The sequence below is a fragment of the Ranitomeya variabilis genome, chromosome 1 (assembly GCF_051348905.1).
Source record: "Ranitomeya variabilis isolate aRanVar5 chromosome 1, aRanVar5.hap1, whole genome shotgun sequence".
Taxonomy (NCBI): Eukaryota; Metazoa; Chordata; class Amphibia; order Anura; family Dendrobatidae; genus Ranitomeya; species Ranitomeya variabilis.
The window spans coordinates 15093293-15112931 of NC_135232.1; the positions used below are offsets into that span (position 1 = coordinate 15093293).

Genomic DNA, 19639 nt, shown 5'->3' on the forward strand with positions numbered 1-19639 from the left:
TGGGGACGGGCAGCATTGTATGGGGGATGTGCAGCGTCTGCTCCTCATCTCACGGCCCCCGCTGGAGGGGTAGTTACCACGGTGACCAAAGCAGACATGACTGCTGGGACATTATACAGGACGGCACTAGAGGATTCTGTGTGATGAGCTTACCTGGAGCAGCCAGTGCCAGGCAGCAGCTGCCAAGGCAAACAGGATCATGGGGTGCGTTAAAAGAGGTCTGGATACACATGATGAGAGCATTATACTGCCTCTGTACAAATCCCTAGTTAGACGGCACATGGAGTACTGTGTCCAGTTTTGGGCACCGGTGCTCAGGAAGGATATAATGGAACTAGAGAGAGTACAAAGGAGGGCAACAAAATTAATAAAGGGGATGGGAGAACTACAATACCCAGATAGATTAGCGAAATTAGGATTATTTAGTCTAGAAAAAAGACGACTGAGGGGCGATCTAATAACCATGTATAAGTATATAAGGGGACAATACAAATATCTCGCTGAGGATCTGTTTATACCAAGGAAGGTGACGGTCACAAGGGGGCATTCTTTGCGTCTGGAGGAGAGAAGGTTTTTCCACCAACATAGAAGAGGATTCTTTACTGTTAGGGCAGTGAGAATCTGGAATTGCTTGCCTGAGGAGGTGGTGATGGCGAACTCAGTGGAGGGGTTCAAGAGAGGCCTGGATGTCTTCCTGGAGCAGAACAATATTGTATCATACAGTTATTAGGTTCTGTAGAAGGACGTAGATCTGGGGATTTATTATGATGGAATATAGGCTGAACTGGATGGACAAATGTCTTTTTTCGGCCTTACTAACTATGTTACTATGAGCGGAGAGGTGACTGCTGGGACATTATTCAGCACTGGAGGATTCTGGGTGATGACGGTGTGGTTGTTGTCAGGTTCCTATAAGGTGTCAGGACGTCGCTGTCTATCTCTCCATGGAGGAGTGGGAGTATCTAGAAGGACACCAGGATCGGTACCAGGACGTGATGATGGAGGAGCTCCGGCCTCTTACACCACGAGGTGAGAAGCGAGGCTCCTTGTTGGCTCCGGTGGATGTGATGACGTCTCTCCGGCGTCGTCCTATAATAGATGAGTTTTCTCCAGACTTGCTCTGGTTTTCTCTACATTTTCTCTGTCTGACAACAGCTTTCTTTTCCCTGATTATTTTCTTCTGATCTGTGACACAGTTTCTCCGCTGTCGTCATGTGTTCATTAGAGGTGGATGATCCTGAACACTGACTTCTCACAGAAGTCCTTGTTACTGTTTGGGTTTGGGAGCTTGAACATAGCTTGTTGAAAAGCTGCAACACAGCCAATCAGCAAGCTTTTCCTGTGGAGGCCCTTCCGGCCCCATCACAGCCACCTCAAGTATTGGCATGGCCGTGATTGGCCGGGGGACTGTGTAAAATATAAAAGACTTGGGGTCTCCTATCTTTGATAACAAGCGCAGGTAAAGCTGACAGCTGGGGCTGGTATTCTCAGGCTAAGTGGCCATTGATATTTAACCATCCCCGACCCGCAGCCGCACTTACATTTGATGCACCAATAATTCTGACTGCCGGTAATAGTTTTGGGGTTAGGGTCAGCTGTGTAATGTTCGCTGACATTAAGCCCGGGTGTCAGTAATGGAGAGGTGTCTATCAGACACCCCCACTAGTAACCCCATAATCAAAAGTAAGAAAGACACTCACACACAGACAAAAATCAAAGCCATTGTCAGCTGTCCGCCGAGAATCCATCATCATGATATCCCACGACGAGCCAGAACTCTGCTACATCTGGTTGTATTGCTGAGCGGTGACATCAGTAATGTTAGCCCTGAGGTTAGTGTGAGAACGAAGCTGTGTGTGATTGTATAGAAACTGTCCTCAGCCTGTGCGGAGCAGAAGTGTGTGTTACACTGTATATTCTGTACCGTGCGTATATATATATATATATATATATATATAATCTCTAACCACACCACAGGCCGAGGACAGTTTCTGTAGTTCATTCCAGCAGCTCCGCGGCGTCCTCAGGCCTCCAATACACCTCTCAGGCTGATGAGATGGATGTGGAATCTCCTCCATCAGCTACAAAGGTCGCCTCCTGCTTTACTCTGCAGGTTTGGTGACAGAGGAACGCGCATTCACGGTACCTGACAGGACGCTGCCCTCACCCAACATGTCTCTAGTAGATGTCTGCGCAGCCCGTCCTACAAACTCACAGCTGGGAGTAGACTTACCACCTTAATGACCAGAGTTATTTTCGTTTTTTGCTCCTGTTCTTCTCGGAGCCGTACCTTTTTTTTATTTTTCGTCAAAATGACCGTGTGAGGGCTTGTTTTTTTTATAGGACGATTTGTACTTTTGAGCGACACCATTGGTTTTACCATGTCATGTACTGGATAATAGGAAAAAAATTCCAAGTGCGGTAAAATTGGAAAAAAAAGTGCAATTCTACAGTTGTGGTGTGTGTGTTGTTTTTTTTTTTCAACAAGTTAACCAAATGCTAAAACTGAGCTGTCATTTATGATTCTCCAGGTCATTACGCTTTCATATGCATGTAGAAAAGCCGCGGAGACACCATCACGTGTTTCTCAACGGAAGCAATGAATAGCCAGGTCTTTCACCAGGAAGGAACAACCACGGGAAGGGCAGCATCCAATAAAGGAAAACCACCTATGCCAAAACATGGTATCCATCCACAGACAGCTGTTTCGGGGTATTTGCCCCTCATCAGTGTGGAGTAGGAAACTGGCTAATAGGAGCAGTGCCTGGTGAAAGGACTATAAACATAAGGATGAATGACCTCGGGGAGATCAAAACATCCTTACAAAAAATATTGATTTAGCTCCAAATTATTAATTTTCAAAACCATAGCAGGAGAAAGTGGACCATACAACTTGTTGTGCAATATCTCCTGAGTGTGCTAATACCATATGTGGGGGTAAACCACTGTTTGGGTGCATGGCACAGCTTGCAAGGGAAGGAGCGCCATTTGACTTTTGGAGCTCAAAATTGGCTGGAATAAATAGTGCACCTCATGTCGTATTTGTACGTCCTTCATGTCCGTAAACAGTGGAAACCCTCCACAAGGTGCCACCATTTTGGAAACTACACCCCTCAAGGAATGTATATAGAGTTATGGTGAGCACCTTGAAACTGCAGTTGCTTCACAGAATATTATAACGTAGAGCCGTGAAAATATAAAATCACATTTTTTCCTAGAAACGTTGCTTTAACCCTGAAATTTTTGTTTCCATAAGGGTAACAGGGGAAAGTGTACCCCAGAATTTGTTGTACGATTTTCCCGAGTGCGCCAATACTCATTATTTGGTGAGAAAACTACTGAGCACACGGCAAGGCTCGGAAGGGAAGGAGGACCAATTGAATTCTGCAGCGCAATTATGTCTGCAATGGATTGTGGATGCTATGTCACATTTGAAAAGTCTCTGACATACCAAAACAGGAGAAACCCCCACAAGTTACCCAATTTTGGAAACTATGCCTCTTGAGGAGTTCATCTAGGGGTGTACTGAAGAGTGATGAGCGAGTGTACTCGTTGCTCGGGTGACCTCCGAGTATTTGTTATTGCTCGGAGATATAGTTTTCATCTCAGTTGCATGATTTACGGCTTCCAGATACGCTGAATACATGTGTGAATTCCCTTACAAATTGGCATTCCTCACATGCATTCAGCATATCTGGAAGCCGTAAATCATGCAACTGAGGCGATGAAAACTATATCTCCGAGCAATAACAAATACTCGGATGTCACCCGAGCGTGCTCGAGAAAACCCGAGCAACGAATACACTCACTCATCACTAGTACTAATCATTTTTTAACCCTCAGGCAATTCACAGAATGGTATTATTACTGAAAACATGGAGTCGATAGTCCACCAATAAGTATCATAAGTTATTTTATTAAATTATAACAAGAAGGTGTACACATCCATCAATAATTAAGGAAAAAGTCAATAGCGATTGCAACAGGGGAATCAGGTATTAGTGGCACGTACTCTCTCATTAATATAAAGGTGGGAGGCATATACATGACTCAATTACCATAAAGTGCTAGTGCTTCAATGTTAATAGTTTTAACAAAAAATGCTGAATACTGATCAATTCATAGAATCCAATACCAATTTCCACACAATCATCAGTGCATACTGAGTGAGGTCTGAAATGTAGTGCTACTCTATGCTAGACCACATGTACATCCAAAGCAAATACAGTCATATGAAAAAGTTTGGGCACCCCTATTAATCTTAAGCTTAATGTTTTATAAAAATGGTTTATTTTGCAACAGCTATTTCAGTTTCATATATCTAATAACTGTTGGACACAGTAATGTTTCTGCCTTGAAATGAGGTTTATTGTACTAACAGATAATGTGCAATCTGCATTCAAAGAAAATTTGACAGGTGCATAAGTATGGGCACCCTTATCATGTTCTTGTTTTAAATACTCCTACCTACTTTTTACTGACTTACTAAAGCACTTTTTTTGGTTTTGTAACCTCATTGAGCTTTGAACTTCATAGCCATGTGTATGCAATCATGAGAAAAGCTACTTAAAGTGGCCACTTGCAAGTTGTTCTCCTGTTTGAACCTCCTCTGACGAGTGGCATCATGGGCTCCTCAAAACAACTGTCAAATGATCTGAAAACAAAGATTATTCAACATAGTTGTTCAGGGGAAGGATACAAAAAGCTGTCTCAGAGGTTTAACCTGTCAATTTCCACTGTGAGGAACATAGTAAGGAAATGGAAGAACACAGGTACAGTTCTTGTTAAGGCCAGAAGTGGCAGGCCAAGAAAAACATCAGAAAGGCAAAGAAGAAGAATGGTGAGATCAGTCAAGGACAATCCTCAGGCCACCTCCAGAGATCTGCAGCAGCAACTTGCCAAATTGTAGTGCATACTTTGCTGTTATGGTTTGCAGGTGCCATGACCCACTGGAAGAGCACCTGAGGTGCTTATGGAAACCCCATAAGTGAACTATTTTACAAACTAACACCTCTCAGTGAATTCATCTAGGGCTGCTGTGATCATAGTGACACCACAAATGTGACACAAAATATTATTCCAGTGAACAGTGAAGAAAAAAATCATTATTTTTTACTACACAATATTGTTTTAGCCCCACATTTTACATTTTCACAAGAAGTGGGTAAAAATGGAACCAAAATTTGTCTCACAATTTCTGCTGAACGGGGAAATACCCCATATGTGGCTGTACAGTACTGCTTAGTCACTCAGTGAGACTCTGACTCGGCTGGGGGGGAAGCTATTTCATTCTTGGAGTGCAGATCTTCTTGAATAGTTTGTGGACTCCATATGCAGAACCCCTAAGTGCCAGAAGAGCAGAATCTCCCCTCAAGTGACCACATTTTAGAAATTACACCCCTCTAGGAATTTATCTACAGGTGTAGTGACTCTTTTGACTCCATGGGTATTTTCCAGAAAAAAGCAGCAGTGGTTGTTACTGAGGGAAAATTGCAAATCGGACAGTGTAGTGCAAATACACTGCTCAAAAAAATAAAGGTAACAGTAAAATAACACATCCTAGAACTGAATGAATGAAATATTCTCATTGAATACTTTGTTCTGTACAAAGTTGAATGTGCTGACAAAAATCATCATTGGAAATCAAAATTAATATCCCATGGAGGTCTGAATTTGGAATGATACTCAAAATCAAAGTGGAAAATCAAATTACAGGCTGATCCAACTTCACTGGAAATGCCTCAAGACAAGGAAATGATGCTCAGTAGTGTGTATGTGGCCACCAAGTGCCTGTATGACCTCCCTAAAATGCCTGGGCATGCTCTGATGAGGTGGCAAATGTTCTCCTAAAGGATCTCCTCCCAGACCTGAACTAAAGCATCTCCTGGACAGTCTGTGGTGCGATGTGACGTTGGTGGATGGTGCGAGATATAATGTGCCAGATGTGTTCAATCGGATTCAGGTCTGGGGAACGGGCGGGCCAGTCCATAGCTTCAATGCCTTCATCTTGCAGGAACTGCTAATACACTCCAGCCACATGAGGTCTGGCATTGTCCTGCATTAGGAGGAACCCAGGGCCATCCTCATCAGCATATGGTCTCACAAGGGGTCTGAGGATCTCATCTCGGTACCTAATGGCAGTCAGGCTACCTCTGGCAAGCACATGGAGGGCTGTGCGGACCTTCAAAGACATGCCTTCCCACACCATTACTGACCCACTGTCAAACCGGTCATGCTGGAAGGATGTTGCAGGCAACAGATCGCTCTCCATGGCGTCTCCAGACTCTGTCACGTCTGTCACATGTGGTCAGTGTGAACCTGCTTTCATCTGTGAAGAGCACAGGGTGCCAGTGGCACATTTTGCCAATCCTGGTGTTCTGTGGCAAATTCTAAGCATCCTGCACGGTGTTGGGCTGTGAGCATAACCTCCATCTGTGGACGTCGGGCACTCAGACCATTCTCATGGAGTCGGTTTCTAACAGTTTGTGCAGACACATGCACATATGTGGCCTTCTGGAGGTCATTTTGCAGTGCTCTGGCAGTGCTCCTCCTGTTCCTCCTTGCACAAAGGCTGAGGTAGTGGTCCTGCTTATGGGTTGTTGCACTCCTACGGCCCCCTCCACGTCTCCAGGTGTACTGGCCTGTCTCCTGGTAGCGCCTCTAGCCTCTGGACACTACGCTGACAGACACAAAAAACCTTGGCACAGCTCGCATTGATGTGCCATCCTGGATGAGCTGCACCACCTGAGCCACTTGTGTGGGTTGTAGAGTGTTGTGAATTCTGCTTTTGGGCTCCCTCCAGTGGTTGTAGGTGGTAATGTAGTTGTCCCTGGGTTGCAGTCCTGGTCAGGTGTATCTGCTGATTGCAGTTCTGACTGGGGTATTTAGGCGTGCAGGATTCATTAGTCCTTGCCAGTTGTCCATGGTTGTTGGGAGGTTTTGGTCCTTGTTTGGTTCCTTCTGCCAAATCAGCAAAGATAAGTGTCTGGTTTTGTTTCTGTGGCACACATGCTGTGTGCTTAATAATTCTGTGCTATTCATTGTTTTTTTGTCCAGCTTAGATTGTGTCAGTATTTTCTCAGTCTTGTTGGATTCTCTGGAGTGGCAGATATACATTCCATGTCTTTAGTTAGATTGTGGAACTTTTTGTATTTTCTGCTGTGGATATTTTTGGAAGGGTTTTAATACTGACCGCTTAGTATTCTGTCCTATCTTTCCCTATTTAGCTAGAGTGGCCTCTTTTGCTGAATTCAGTTTTCTGCCTGCGTGTGTCTTTCCTCTCCTACTCACAGTCAATATTCGTGGGGGGCTGCCTATCCTTTGGGGTTCTGCTCTGAGGCAAGGTAGTATTCCTATTTCCATCTATAGGGGTATTTAGTCCTCCGGCTGTGTCGAGGTGTCTAGGGTTTGTTAGGCACACGCCACGGCTACTTCTAGTTGCGGTGTTAGTTCAGGTTTTGCGGTCAGTACAGTTTCCACCTACTCCAGAGAAAGTTCATGCGGCTCCAAAGTCACCGGATCATAACAGTAGAGTCCGTCTCGTGCTACCACGACTGTGAAAGCGCAACCAGCATTCAAAAGTGACCAAAACATCAGCCAGAAAGCATTGGTACTGAGATGTGGTCTGTGGTCCCCACCTGCAGAACCACTCCTTAATTGAGTGTGTCTTGATAATTGCCAATAACTTCCATCTGTTGTCTATTCCATTTGCATGTGAAATTGATTGTCAATCAGTGTTGCTTCCTAAGTGGACAGTTTGATTTCACAGAAGTTTGATTTACTTGGAGTTATTTCTGTTGTTTAAGTGTTCCCTTTATTTTTTTGAGCAGTGTACATTGTGCCCAGCTCTTGCTTCTAGACACACTTACCTGTAAGTTAGGCGTACTCTCCTTACTACAGAAATGGTAAACATGTGGATGCTAAATGTGGTTTAGGCTCACTGTGGGACTCAGAAGGAAGGGGGGCATTTGGATTTGGAAGATCAGAATTTGCTGAATTTCTTTCTGGGGGTGAGGATCCATTTCCAGACTGCTTTTCTGGAGCTTTTGTTCTACCAGTAACGTGGAAGCCTGCTATATTTCCATTGATGACTGACCTGAGTTGGGACTTTTTTGTGGATTGATTTGCTTTTATTGGGAACATTTTACATAACGTTTGGGATCATATTTATCCTGTGCTATACGCTGAGCACTTACTTTGGGGTTATCATCAAAATCTCAGAGTGACGTGATTCAGATGAAATCCCTGAGGAATCGATTCATTATAATGAAGCAGCAGTGTTACTCTGGACTCCATCTGGCCTCTGTTTAGCCGTGTCCTCTTTTTCAGGAGTGCACAAAACTGTGGCCAACAGCACTTTTATGCAATCCTAAAAAGATGGACACCCCCAGATCACAAGTCAGGCTGAGTCCACAGTGTCTCCATCTGCCTCATTTTAGGGAATCGTCTGCCAGAGTAATGTATTTTAGAGATTTACATGGAAAACCTGGTGTAAGTGCTCAGAGCAGAGCACAGGATAAATGTGCGCTGAGCCTTAATGCGATCTTTAGGAGGCAGAATGAAAAAATCAACAGCAGGTTAAGAATTTTTTTTTTTTACGCCGTTCCTTGTGCGGTATAAGTGATTAGGCGACTTTATTCTTTGGGTCAGTGAGATTACAGCGATACTCCGTTTGGCCTTTGTTCAGCAATTTCACTATTTTAAGAAGTGCACAAAACTGTGGCGGACCACGTTTTTATGCACTGTGAGGCAGTGAGGAGGATTATATGCGAGGGTCGTTACAGCGGCAAAAAAAAGTATTTAGTCAGCCACCAATTGTGCAAGTTCTCCCACTTAGGGTACCGTCACACATTGAAATTTTCATCGCTGCGACGGCATGATTCGTGACGTCGCAGCGTCGTATAATCATCGCTCCAGCGTCGTAGACTGCGGTCACACGTTGCAATCACGGCGCTGGAGCGATGCCGAAGTCCCCGGGTTACCCGATGTTTACCCTGGTTACAAGCGAAGACATCGCTGGATCGCTGTCACACACAACGATCCAGCGATGTCAGCGGGTGATCAAGCGACGAAAGAAAGTTCCAAACTATCTGCTACGACGTACGATTCTCAGCAGGGTGTCTGATCGCAGTAGCGTGTCAGACACAGCGATATCGTAACGATATCGCTAGAACGTCACGAATCGTAACGTCGTAGCGATGGAAATTTCAATGTGTGACGGTACCCTTAAAAAGATGAGAGAGGCCTGTAATTGACTTCATAGGTAGACCACAACTATGAGAGTAAAAATGAGAAAACCAATCTAGAAAATCACCTTGTCTGATTTATTTTGCAAATTATGGTGGAAAATAAGTATTTTGTCTTTAACTAAAGTTCATCTCAATATTTTGTTATATATGCTTTGTTGGCAATTACAGAGGTCAACATTTTTCTGAAAGTCTTCACAAGGTTGGCACACACTGTTGGTGGTGTGTTAGCCCATTCCTCCATGCAGATCTCTTCTAGAGCAGTGATGTTTAGGGCCTGTCGCTGGGCAACATGGAATTTCAAATTTCTCCAAATGTTTTCTATGGGGTTGAGATCTGAAGAATGGCTAGACCACGCCAGGACCTTCATATGCTTCTTACGAAGCCACTCCTTCATTCCTCTGGCGGTGTGCTTGGGATCATTATCATGCTGAAAGACCCATCCATGTTTCATCTTCAGTGGCCTTGCTGATGGAAGGAGGTTTGCACTTAATCTCACGATACATGGCCCCATTCATTCTTTCATGTACACGGATTAGTCGTCCAGGTTCCTTTGCAGAAAAAAAGCCCCAAAGCATGCTGTTGCCACCCCCATGGTTCACAGTAGGTATGGTGTTCTTTGGATGCAACTCAGCATTCTGTCTCCTTCAAACATGACAAGTTTTGTTTCTGCCAAACAGTTCTACTTTGGTTTCATCAGACCACATGACATTCTCATAATACTCTTCTGGGTAATCCAAATGCTCTCTAGCAAACTTCAGATGGGCCCGTACATGTACTGGCTTAAGCAGGGGGACACGTCTGGCACTGCAGGATCTGAATCCCTGGCGGCGCAGTGTGTTACTGATGGTAGCCTTTGATACAGTGGTCCCAGCTCTATGCCGGTCAGCTCTATGCAGGTGTAGGTCCCCCAGTGTGGTTCTGGGATTTTTGCTCACCATTCTTGTGATCATTTTGACCCCACGGGGTGAGATCTTGCGTGCACCCCAGATCAAGGAAGATTATCTGTCTTCCATTTTCTTATTATTGCACCCACAGTTGATTTCATCACACCGAGCTGCTTGCCTATTGTAGATAGGTGCAGGGCTACAATTTTGTTTCTGGTGTCCTTCGACAGCTCTTTGGTCTTCACCATAGTAGAGTTTGGCGTGTGACTGTTTGAGGTTGTGGACAGGTGTCTTTTATTCTGATAACAAGTTCAGACAGGTGCCATTACTACAGGTAATGGGTGGAGGACAGAGGGGCCACTTAAAGAAGTTGTTACAGGTCTGTGAGAGACAAATCTTGCATATTTGTAGGTGACCAAATACTTATTTTCCACCATAATTTGCAAAATAAATCTTGCCAAATCAGACACGGTGATTTTCTGGATTTGTTTTCTCATTTTGACTCTCATAGTTGTGGTCTACCTATGACGTCAATACATTCCTCTCTCATCTTTTTAAGTGGGAGAACTTACACAATTGGTGGCTGACTAAATACTTTTTTTTCCCCACTGTATGTGTGGATGCGGACAGCAGGTGTCTGTGCAACCCAGGACTGTGTGAAGCTAAGGCTGCTTTCACACATCAGTTTTTTGCCGTCAGGCTCAATCTGGCGAATTTAAAAAAAAAATCGGATCCGGCGACTAATACCGCCGGATCCGTTTTTTTTCTCATAGACTTGTATTAGTGATGGATTGTGACGGATGGTCTCACGTTTCATCCCTCATTCACCAGATCCGTCGATAATTGTTGGTCCGGCAGCCGGAGACAATGCACAAAGGAATGTTTTTTGTGTCCGTTGAAAACACGGACTGTCCGGCGTTTGGTAGAATGGAAGCCTATGGCGCCAGATCCGTCACATGACGGAATCCAGTGATGGATTCCGTTTTTTTAAACTAAACATGCTCCGATTTATTTATTTTTTATTTTTATTTTTTTAAGGATCCAATTAGCCGAATCAGCAAGTCGGATCGGGCAAAAAAAAGATCCGTCGCATCAGTTTTTCACAATTTACGACGGATCCGTCGAGCCGCCAGATTGAGCCTGACAGCAAAAAACTGATGTGTGAAAGCAGCCTAACACAGGGCCAGGGAACTCAAGGTGGCTGATGCACCCAAGAGACACAGCCGTTCCATTGTCCACGGCAACGGGTTTGGAGTTCTAGACTGTGTTTACGGTGACCCGGCTGCAATCTGGAGGCGTCATTCCTGTGTGTGAGTTTTTGAGCATTAAAGACCTTTGCTTTAAATTTTTCTGTGGTCCCTGCCTATCTGTTGCACTGCACCAACCCTGCTGCACTACATATGGTTGGGAATGTGGGCAGTGTGAACTGAGGCATACCCAAAGCCCGCTGCATGTCGGTTATTAGGCCTGCAATGCTGCAGCCCAAGCCTTCCGACAAGATGGAGCTTTTGCGGCAGTTGGTCCTCACTAAGCAACAGCAGCAGGAGACAAATAACCTGTTGATGCAGCAGATTGCGGCTTTGCGAGAGGCAGCCCCACCAGCAACCCCAATGCGTGAAGAGGCTCGGTACAAAGTCCTTTCAGTGCTGAGGAAGATGAGTCCTGAGGACGATATGGAAGTCTTCCTCACCATGTTCGAGCACACAGCTGAGCAGAAGAGCTTGCTTTTTTCCCAGTGGGCTGAATTGGTGGCCCCCTTCCTGACTGGAAATGCCCTGAAAGCCTACTTTGACCTCTGTTGGGACGATGCCCTGGACTATGGGAAACTGAAAGGTGAGATCCTTGCCCTGCTGGGGGTTAGCACATATGTACGTGCTCAACGGGTGGTCCAATGGTCCTTTGTGGAGTCTCTAGGTCTAGGACATATAACTTTCTGCAGTTGGTAAAAAAAAAAAAAAATTTGCTTCAGCCTGAGACCTTAACCCCTTACCAGATGGTGGAGAGTGTGGTGGTCGACCGGCTAGTAAGAACTCGGCCAATCGCTATTCAGCGTTGGGTGGGCCAAGGGGATCCCAGCACCCTAGACCAGGTGGTCAGCCTGATTGAGCGGTATACGGCCACTCAGGATTTTATACTGGATTCTGATTCTGCTCCACTACGGTTGTCACGTCAGACTCCGCCAGCCAGGAGCCTGGGAACGGTCCACGACCCTCTGCTGGGTCCAATCAGGACCGAGCCCATACTGAGAGGGTGAACAGGAGTGAGAGTGACAAGAGACCAGGTTCCCCTAAATTCATCTCAAGGTCCATTCGTGATGCAGCTAATAAGTATTGGCGGTGCCAAGGGCCAGGACATGTGGCTGCCAACTGCCCCCTGACAGCTCAACCTATGCACTGCGGGTATACTCGCCCTATGTCGATGTACGCCCAGGCTGTTTTCACCGCAAATCCGTTTGTCCCAGCGGGTGAACCACATCTGTGCCAGGTGCGCGTCAATGGACACCCGGCCAAGGCCCTCCTGAACTCGGAGAACCTAGTGACTCATGTGCATGGGTCATTAATCTCGGGTTTAGAATCCCTTGGGAAAAATGTGGGTGTTGTGTGTGTGTGTGTGTGTGTGTGTGTGTGTGTGTGTATATACATGGTGACCTCTGCGAGTACCTGACAGTGGAGGTCTCGTTTGTTATGCCCTGCAGGGAGGTTAAACGTGGTGGGAGTAATGAAGACCCTTTCTTATGGGGCTGTCCTGGGAAGGGATTTGTCCATCTTCTGGTCTCTGTAGAAAAATAAAATGAACCCTCCTAGAGTAAATGTTGTTCCGGGCTCAGAACCCGAAGATCCCGAGTCAGGGATGCCTGCCACAGGGGTCGCCAACCTAGGGACAGAGTGTAACCATGATAGGTTTTCATTAGAGGTATTGTCAGAAGATGTCGAGGAGACCACATCGATCCCCGAGCTGCAAGTGTCCCCTGGTATATTTAAGACAGCTCAGCTCCAGGATCCCTCTCTGACCCGGGCACGGGAAATAATAATCAAGGTAAATAGGGTGGCTCAGCGACCGGGTGCAGAGATGGTGCTCCCATGTATGGTGATCAACCAGGAAAATGAAAAATGAGAGCGTTTAGCGCATAAAAATGGCCAATTTTATGTGTACCTGGTATCCACTTTAGGGCATCTCTCGTATACCAGGTCCTACGCTTTCCTTTCCTCGCTGAGAATACACTGTGTTCCAAATTATTATGCAAATTGGATTTAAGTGTCTTAAAGATTTAATTGTTTTGTTTTTCAAATAAACTCGTGGATGGTATTGTGTCTCAGGGCTCAATGAATCACTGAAATCAATCTTAAACACATGTGATAATTAGTTTTCCAGGTGATTCTAATTAAAGGAAAACTACTCAAAAATGGTTCCACATTATTATGCAGGTCACAGGTTTCAAGCAATATGGGAAATAAAAAGGATCTCTCTGCTGCTGAAAAGCGTTAAATAGTGCAATGCCTTGGACAAGGTATGAAAAAAAATAGATATTTCACGAAAACTTAAGATTGATCATCATACTCTGATGAGATTTGTGACTGAAACAGAGCACAGACAGAGTTCATGCAAATAAAGGCATAATGAGGAAGTTTTCTGGCAGACAAATTCATTGGATTAAGAGAGCAGCTGCCAAAATACCATTACAAAGCAGCAAACAGTTATTTGAAGCTGCTGGTGCGTCTGGAGTCCCTCGAACCTCAAGGTGTAGGATCCTTCAAAGGCTTGCTGTGGTGCATAAACCTACTATTCGGCCACTCCTAAACAGTGTTCACAAGCAGAAACGGTTGCAGTGGGCCCAGACATACATGAAGACTAATTTTCAAACAGTTTTGTTTACTGATGAGTGTCGAGCAACTCTGGACGGTCCAGATGGATGGAGTAGTGGATGGTTGGTGGATGGCACCATGTCCCAACAAGGCTGCAACATCAGCAAGGAGGTGGAGGAGTCATGTTTTGGGCTGGAATCATGGGGAACCAGCTGGTAGGGCCCTTTAAGGTTCCTGAAGGTGTGAAAATGACCTCAGCAAAGTAAATAGAGTTTCTGACTGACAACTTTCTTGAATGGTCTAAAAAGCAGAAACGTGCCTTCAGGAACAAAATCATCTTCATGCATGACAATGAATACCTCTGAGTAATTGGCTGCTATGGGCATAAAAGGAGATAAACTCATGGTGTGGCCACCATCTTCCCCTGACCTCAACCCTATAGAGAACCTTTGGAGTATCATCAAACAAAAGATCTATGAGGGTGGGAGGCAGTTCACAACAAAACAGCAGTTCTGGGAGGCTATTCTGACTTCATGCAAAGAAATACAAGCAGAAACTCTCCATAAACTCACAAGTTCAATGGATGTAAGAATTGTGAAGGTGATATCAATGAAGGGCTCCTATGTTACATGTAACTTGGCCTGTTAGGATGTTTTGGAGTTAAATAGCTTTTTTGTTCAGGGAATGTGACCTCCTAATGCTGCAAATTCCACAAATGAGCATTTTCAGTTCTTTAAAACATATCAAATGTTTAGAAATACTACTGTGCCTAATAATTTGGAACAGTGCATTTTGAGTTTTTATTCATTTTGGAGATTATACTGTTATCATTGGGAGGTTTCTTCAATAAAATTTGATGTATAATCTAACGGGTGATGACTTTTATTAGACTGACTGTCATTTGCACCAACCATTAAGGAAAATCCGAGAAAAATGTCATTTGCATAATAATTTGGAACAAAGTGTTAACGTCTCCATCTGAATGGGTACTTATGAAACCTCTTCTTAGACTAACATTCTCTCTCTCTGTGGAGGGGTAATGGACCTGTTGCGATTAAAACACCTGTGGCTAGGAGGCGGAGTGCTCAGTCAGAAGGCTAAAGAATATATTTCAAAAAACTAAAGTGGCTACCAGGTACACATAAAATTGGCCATTTTTATGCGCTAAACGCTCTCATTTTTCATATTTCTAGTGCAGTAATGCAGTTCCGTTTTCATGTTTGCATGTTTCAGCGCTGCAGTGTGCTGCCTTATTTACTTGACTGTATATGAGTTGGTGACTCTAGGTTCAGCACCTGTTCACACTTAGTCTATGTTTGGATGTGACGGTCAGTTTTTTTAAATATATTCTTTAGCCTTCTGACTGAGCACTCCGCCTTCTAGCCATAGGTGTTTTAATCGCAACAGGTCCATTACCCCTCCACAGAGAGAGAGAATGTTAGTCTAAGAGGTTTCATAAGTACCCATTCAGAGGGAGACGTTTATTCTCAGCGAGGAAAGGAAAGCGTAGGACCTGGTATACGAGAGATGCCCTAAAGTGGCTACCAGGTGCACATAAAATTGGCCATTTTTATGCGCTAAACGCTCTCATTTTTCATATTTCTAGTGCAGTAATGCAGTTCAGTTTTCATGTTTGCATGTTTCAGCGCTGCAGTGTGCTGCCTTATTTACTTGACTGTATATGAGTTGGTGACTCTATGTTCAGCACCTGTTCACACTTAGTCTATGTTTGGATGTGACGGTCAGTTTTTTTAAATATATCGAGATTTTCAGCCCATTTTTTTAGGCTGAAAGTGCCTCTCTCGGCTTATACTCGAGTCATTGTCCCAGGGGGTCAGCAGGGGAGGGGGACCGGCAGGAGTGGCGGCTGTCACATCATACTCACCCGATCCTGGTGCGGTCTCTGCAAGTCCCTGCTTCTCCGATGGTCTCTGGCACCAGCAGCTTGTTTCTTTGTTCAGCAGTCACGTGGTACCGCTCATTAAAGTAATGAATATGGATGTGACTCCACTCCCATAGGCGTGGAGCGCATATTCATTACTTTAATGAGTGGTACCATATGACCGCTGAACACCGGAACAAGCTGCCGGCACTGGAGACCATCGGAGAAGCAGGGACTTGCAGAGACCACACCAGGAGGGTGAGTATAACTGGGGAGGGTGAGCCATTGGATACTCACCTGTCCCCGTTCCACTGCCGCGCTCTGTCTTCTGCGTCTTCTGGCTGTGACGTTCAGGTCAGAGGGGGCGATGACTTGTTTAGTGCGCGCCCTCTGCCTGAACAGTCATTGCAGAGACCTGGAAGACAGTGGCTTGTGGCGGTGGAACAGGGACAGGTGAATATCACAAGTGCAGGGGGCCTGAGCCAGCGGCAACAGGTCCCCATAGGGCGCTGGTGTCCCCACCTGTTCATGACACCGGCTGGGGGCGAGAGGTGAGTATGTACTTTTTGTATCATCTTATATGGCCCATCATAAACTTTATGGACCATTATATGGGGCGTATTTTGTATGGAGCATCTTATGGGGCCATCATGAACTGTATGGAGCATTATATGGGGCTCCTGATTCTATATGGATATTCAAAAACATTTAACCTACTGATGTCTCAATTAATTTTACTTTTATTGGTATCTAATTTTATTTTTGACATTTACTGGTAGCTGCTGCATTTCCCACCTAGGCTTATACTAGAGTGAATAAGTTTTCCCAGTTTTTTTGTGGCAAAATTGGGGTTCTCGGCTTATACTCGGGTCGGCTTATACTCGAGTATATACGGTACTTATTTCCTCTATGGGACCTTAATTTATTACTCTGATCGTAGATATAATGCCTTACAGTGTACATGTACTGCATTGACAGAAGCCTCTTAGATTCTGCTCCTGGCATGGTATAAATAGGCTGTCACTGGAAGATCCCGAGGTTGTCATGACTATCAAGGGTTGCCGTGACAACCATCGGCCCTCTCCCGGCCTTCTTAATGTTGTGATCGATATTAATTTATCGCTGCATTTAGGTGTTAAAATGTGGAACTTTCTCCAACTTCTCCTGTGGTTCCATCCTTAGTGGAGACAAAACTTGGAGAAGTTGTGTTTCTTAGTGCGGCTCCTCCATCTGACTGACGAGGGTCTTCTCTGTCCCTCTCTTCAGGGTCCTCATCCTCCGAGTGCAGAGCAGAGAGCATTAGGCTTAGCATTAGGATGATTATCTCTTCTACTTGGGGCCACAATGTGCTGGGACCTCAGTACCGGTGGTGAGGACCACAACAGTGTAATTTAGTCGCTGATAAATAAACCTAGAATTACCGGTTCTGAGAGACGTGTCTCATATATAGACAGATACACGGCAGGTCATGTATTCAATCTGTGTGTCTCCACAGATGGATCCAGGAGGAGAAATCCACCAGAGAGATGTCCCCGTCCTCTGTATCCCCAGGACTGTCCGGAGGAGAATCATAACATCCCGGAGGATCATCAGGTAGATGACACTGAAGCCCCCACAACATCTGACCATGAAGTGATGGGACCTGAGCTCATCTTACATTTTTCTTTTTAGGGTGAAGATCTGATTGATATTAAGGTTGAGGTTATACATGGAGCACAAGAGGCGATCGCAATATGGGCCGATCAGCAGGGTGAGGAGGGGAGACTGTCATGTCTGTTCTGTGGTCATCTACTACTACTACCATCCTCTCATCATCACATGACACAATCTATTCCGTCACTGTGTGTTTTTTTTTTTTTAACAGATGGATTCAGGAGGAGAAATCCACCAGAGAGAAGTCCCCGTCCTCTGTATCCCCAGGACTGTCCAGAGGAGAATCACAATGTCCTTGAGAAACATCAGGTAGATGATGCTGGGCCCTTAACTGGATCTGTATATGGGGGGGACATGTCTGATCGAGGTCATAGGTGTCACATATTTTGGTGGTCTCTTGTATTGTGCTGATTGTTACATCTGATATATCAGGAGGAAGATCCGACTAAGAATAAAGTGAAGGATGAGACAGAAGAAAAAGAAGCGATGACGAGGGAGGATCAGCCGTGTGTGAGTGACTGGAAGGAGGAGATTCCGGTAGATGTTTCCACAGGTGTGTAATAAGGCTAGTTTTACACTAGCGTTTACCTGATCTGCGGCAGGCTGCGGACTTCCTCCGTGAAGCCCCGCCCTCGGCCGCACCTCCGCCGCTATCTCCGCCTACTTCTGCATGTGGCCCGCATGCGACCTCCGTACCTATCTTTAACATTAGGTATGCAGGTCGTGCGGCTGTATGCAGATGCTGCCGCATGCGTCGTTTCGACGATGCGGCAACCAGCATAGGACGCAACCTGTAGCATTTTTTTTTTTCCGCATCGTCAAAACGACGCATGTGGCAGCATCTGCATACAGCCGCACGACCTGGCCATCTTGGATGTAGAATGACCAGAACACCAGTCTCACTCGGAGGCAAGCGGAGGACACCAGGTAGGTGACCGTACATGACAAATGTTTAGTCCCTCCTCTGTGCCGGGTGGAGACATTTTTTATCATAAAAGGGATTATAAGCTTGTATGTACAAACAGCTGCAATGGCCACATTTAGAGTTGTTGTTATCTAACAATCATATTAGTTTTTGAGACCTGGTTCAATTAACATAGAAACATGGAGACAAGATCCTGCCCAGAGCAGGTTTCCTTTACCATCCACTTATATCCCCTGTCAGCATGTTATATTTGGCCAAATCTTGTCATCTGGACAGATTCACTATAGGGCGAAAAGCATTGGACCACTCTCATTTATCATTGCATTCTGTTTTTTCTTTCAGGCCCCATTGTCCCCCCCAGTGTATAACATCCAGCCCCGCCAACCATCGCGCCCCCCCCAACACTCAACACTTCCCCGGTGTAAAGCATCCAGCTCCGTTGCCCTCCCCCGCCCCCCCCACTGCATAACATCATAACATCCAGCCCCGGTGTATAACATCCAGCCCTGTTGTACCCCTGGTATATAACATCTGACCCCGTTGCCCCCTAGTGTATAATAACATTATGACTCCTGAAATGTGAAGATGAAAAAAAAAAAATCAATAAAAAAATGGATCTGTAAGGCCCATAATGTGGGAAATGTTTGTCACAAAAATCAACTATAGTTGTACATGAAAGAAGTCACACCAGAGAGAAGCCGTACTCATGTTCACTATGCGGAAAATTCTTTTGAGATTACCGTAATTAAATCTTGTTAGGCATGAAAAAGTCACACAAGATCGAAGCTGTAATCATGTTCACTATGGGAAATGTTTTATAAACACATTTCATCATATTAATCTCTTAAAAGGGGTTTTCTGATTTTGGAAAACCACTGTCTCTCAATGACAAACAAAAATCCTGTGCTTTATTCACTCTCCCCTGGTTCAGCGCTGAGTCTCCGTTGCTCCTACCAATGTCCGTTATTGGCTGCAGTGCTGATATCACATTGACAGCGCTGCAGCCTGTAAGGGAGCTCAGTGGTTTTGATCAGCTGATGACATTTATTCCGGCAGAGCCACCAATCTCCATTATTGGCTATAGTTCTCTCAATGAGATGTCAGCACTGCGGACAATAAAACAATAATAATTTTATTTCTATTGCGCCAACATATTCCACAGCACTTTAGATTTTAGAGGGAACTTGTACAAACAATAAAAGACGTTACAGAATAACAAAAATCACATAAATACACGAAGAGGA

The 19639-nt window shown here is 45.0% G+C and overlaps 1 protein-coding gene and 1 long non-coding RNA gene across 2 annotated transcripts in view; both read left to right on the forward strand.

Moving 5' to 3' along the window:
* Nucleotides 1–19639, forward strand: part of LOC143793583 (uncharacterized) — a 142911-nt gene that overhangs the window by 109481 nt on the left and 13791 nt on the right. The gene's annotated exons all lie outside the window — the stretch shown is intronic.
* On the forward strand, nt 902–3034 carry LOC143793586 (uncharacterized). The gene is made up of 2 exons (XR_013220156.1): nt 902–1029; nt 2532–3034. It is a non-coding gene; the product is annotated as an uncharacterized LOC143793586 (long non-coding RNA).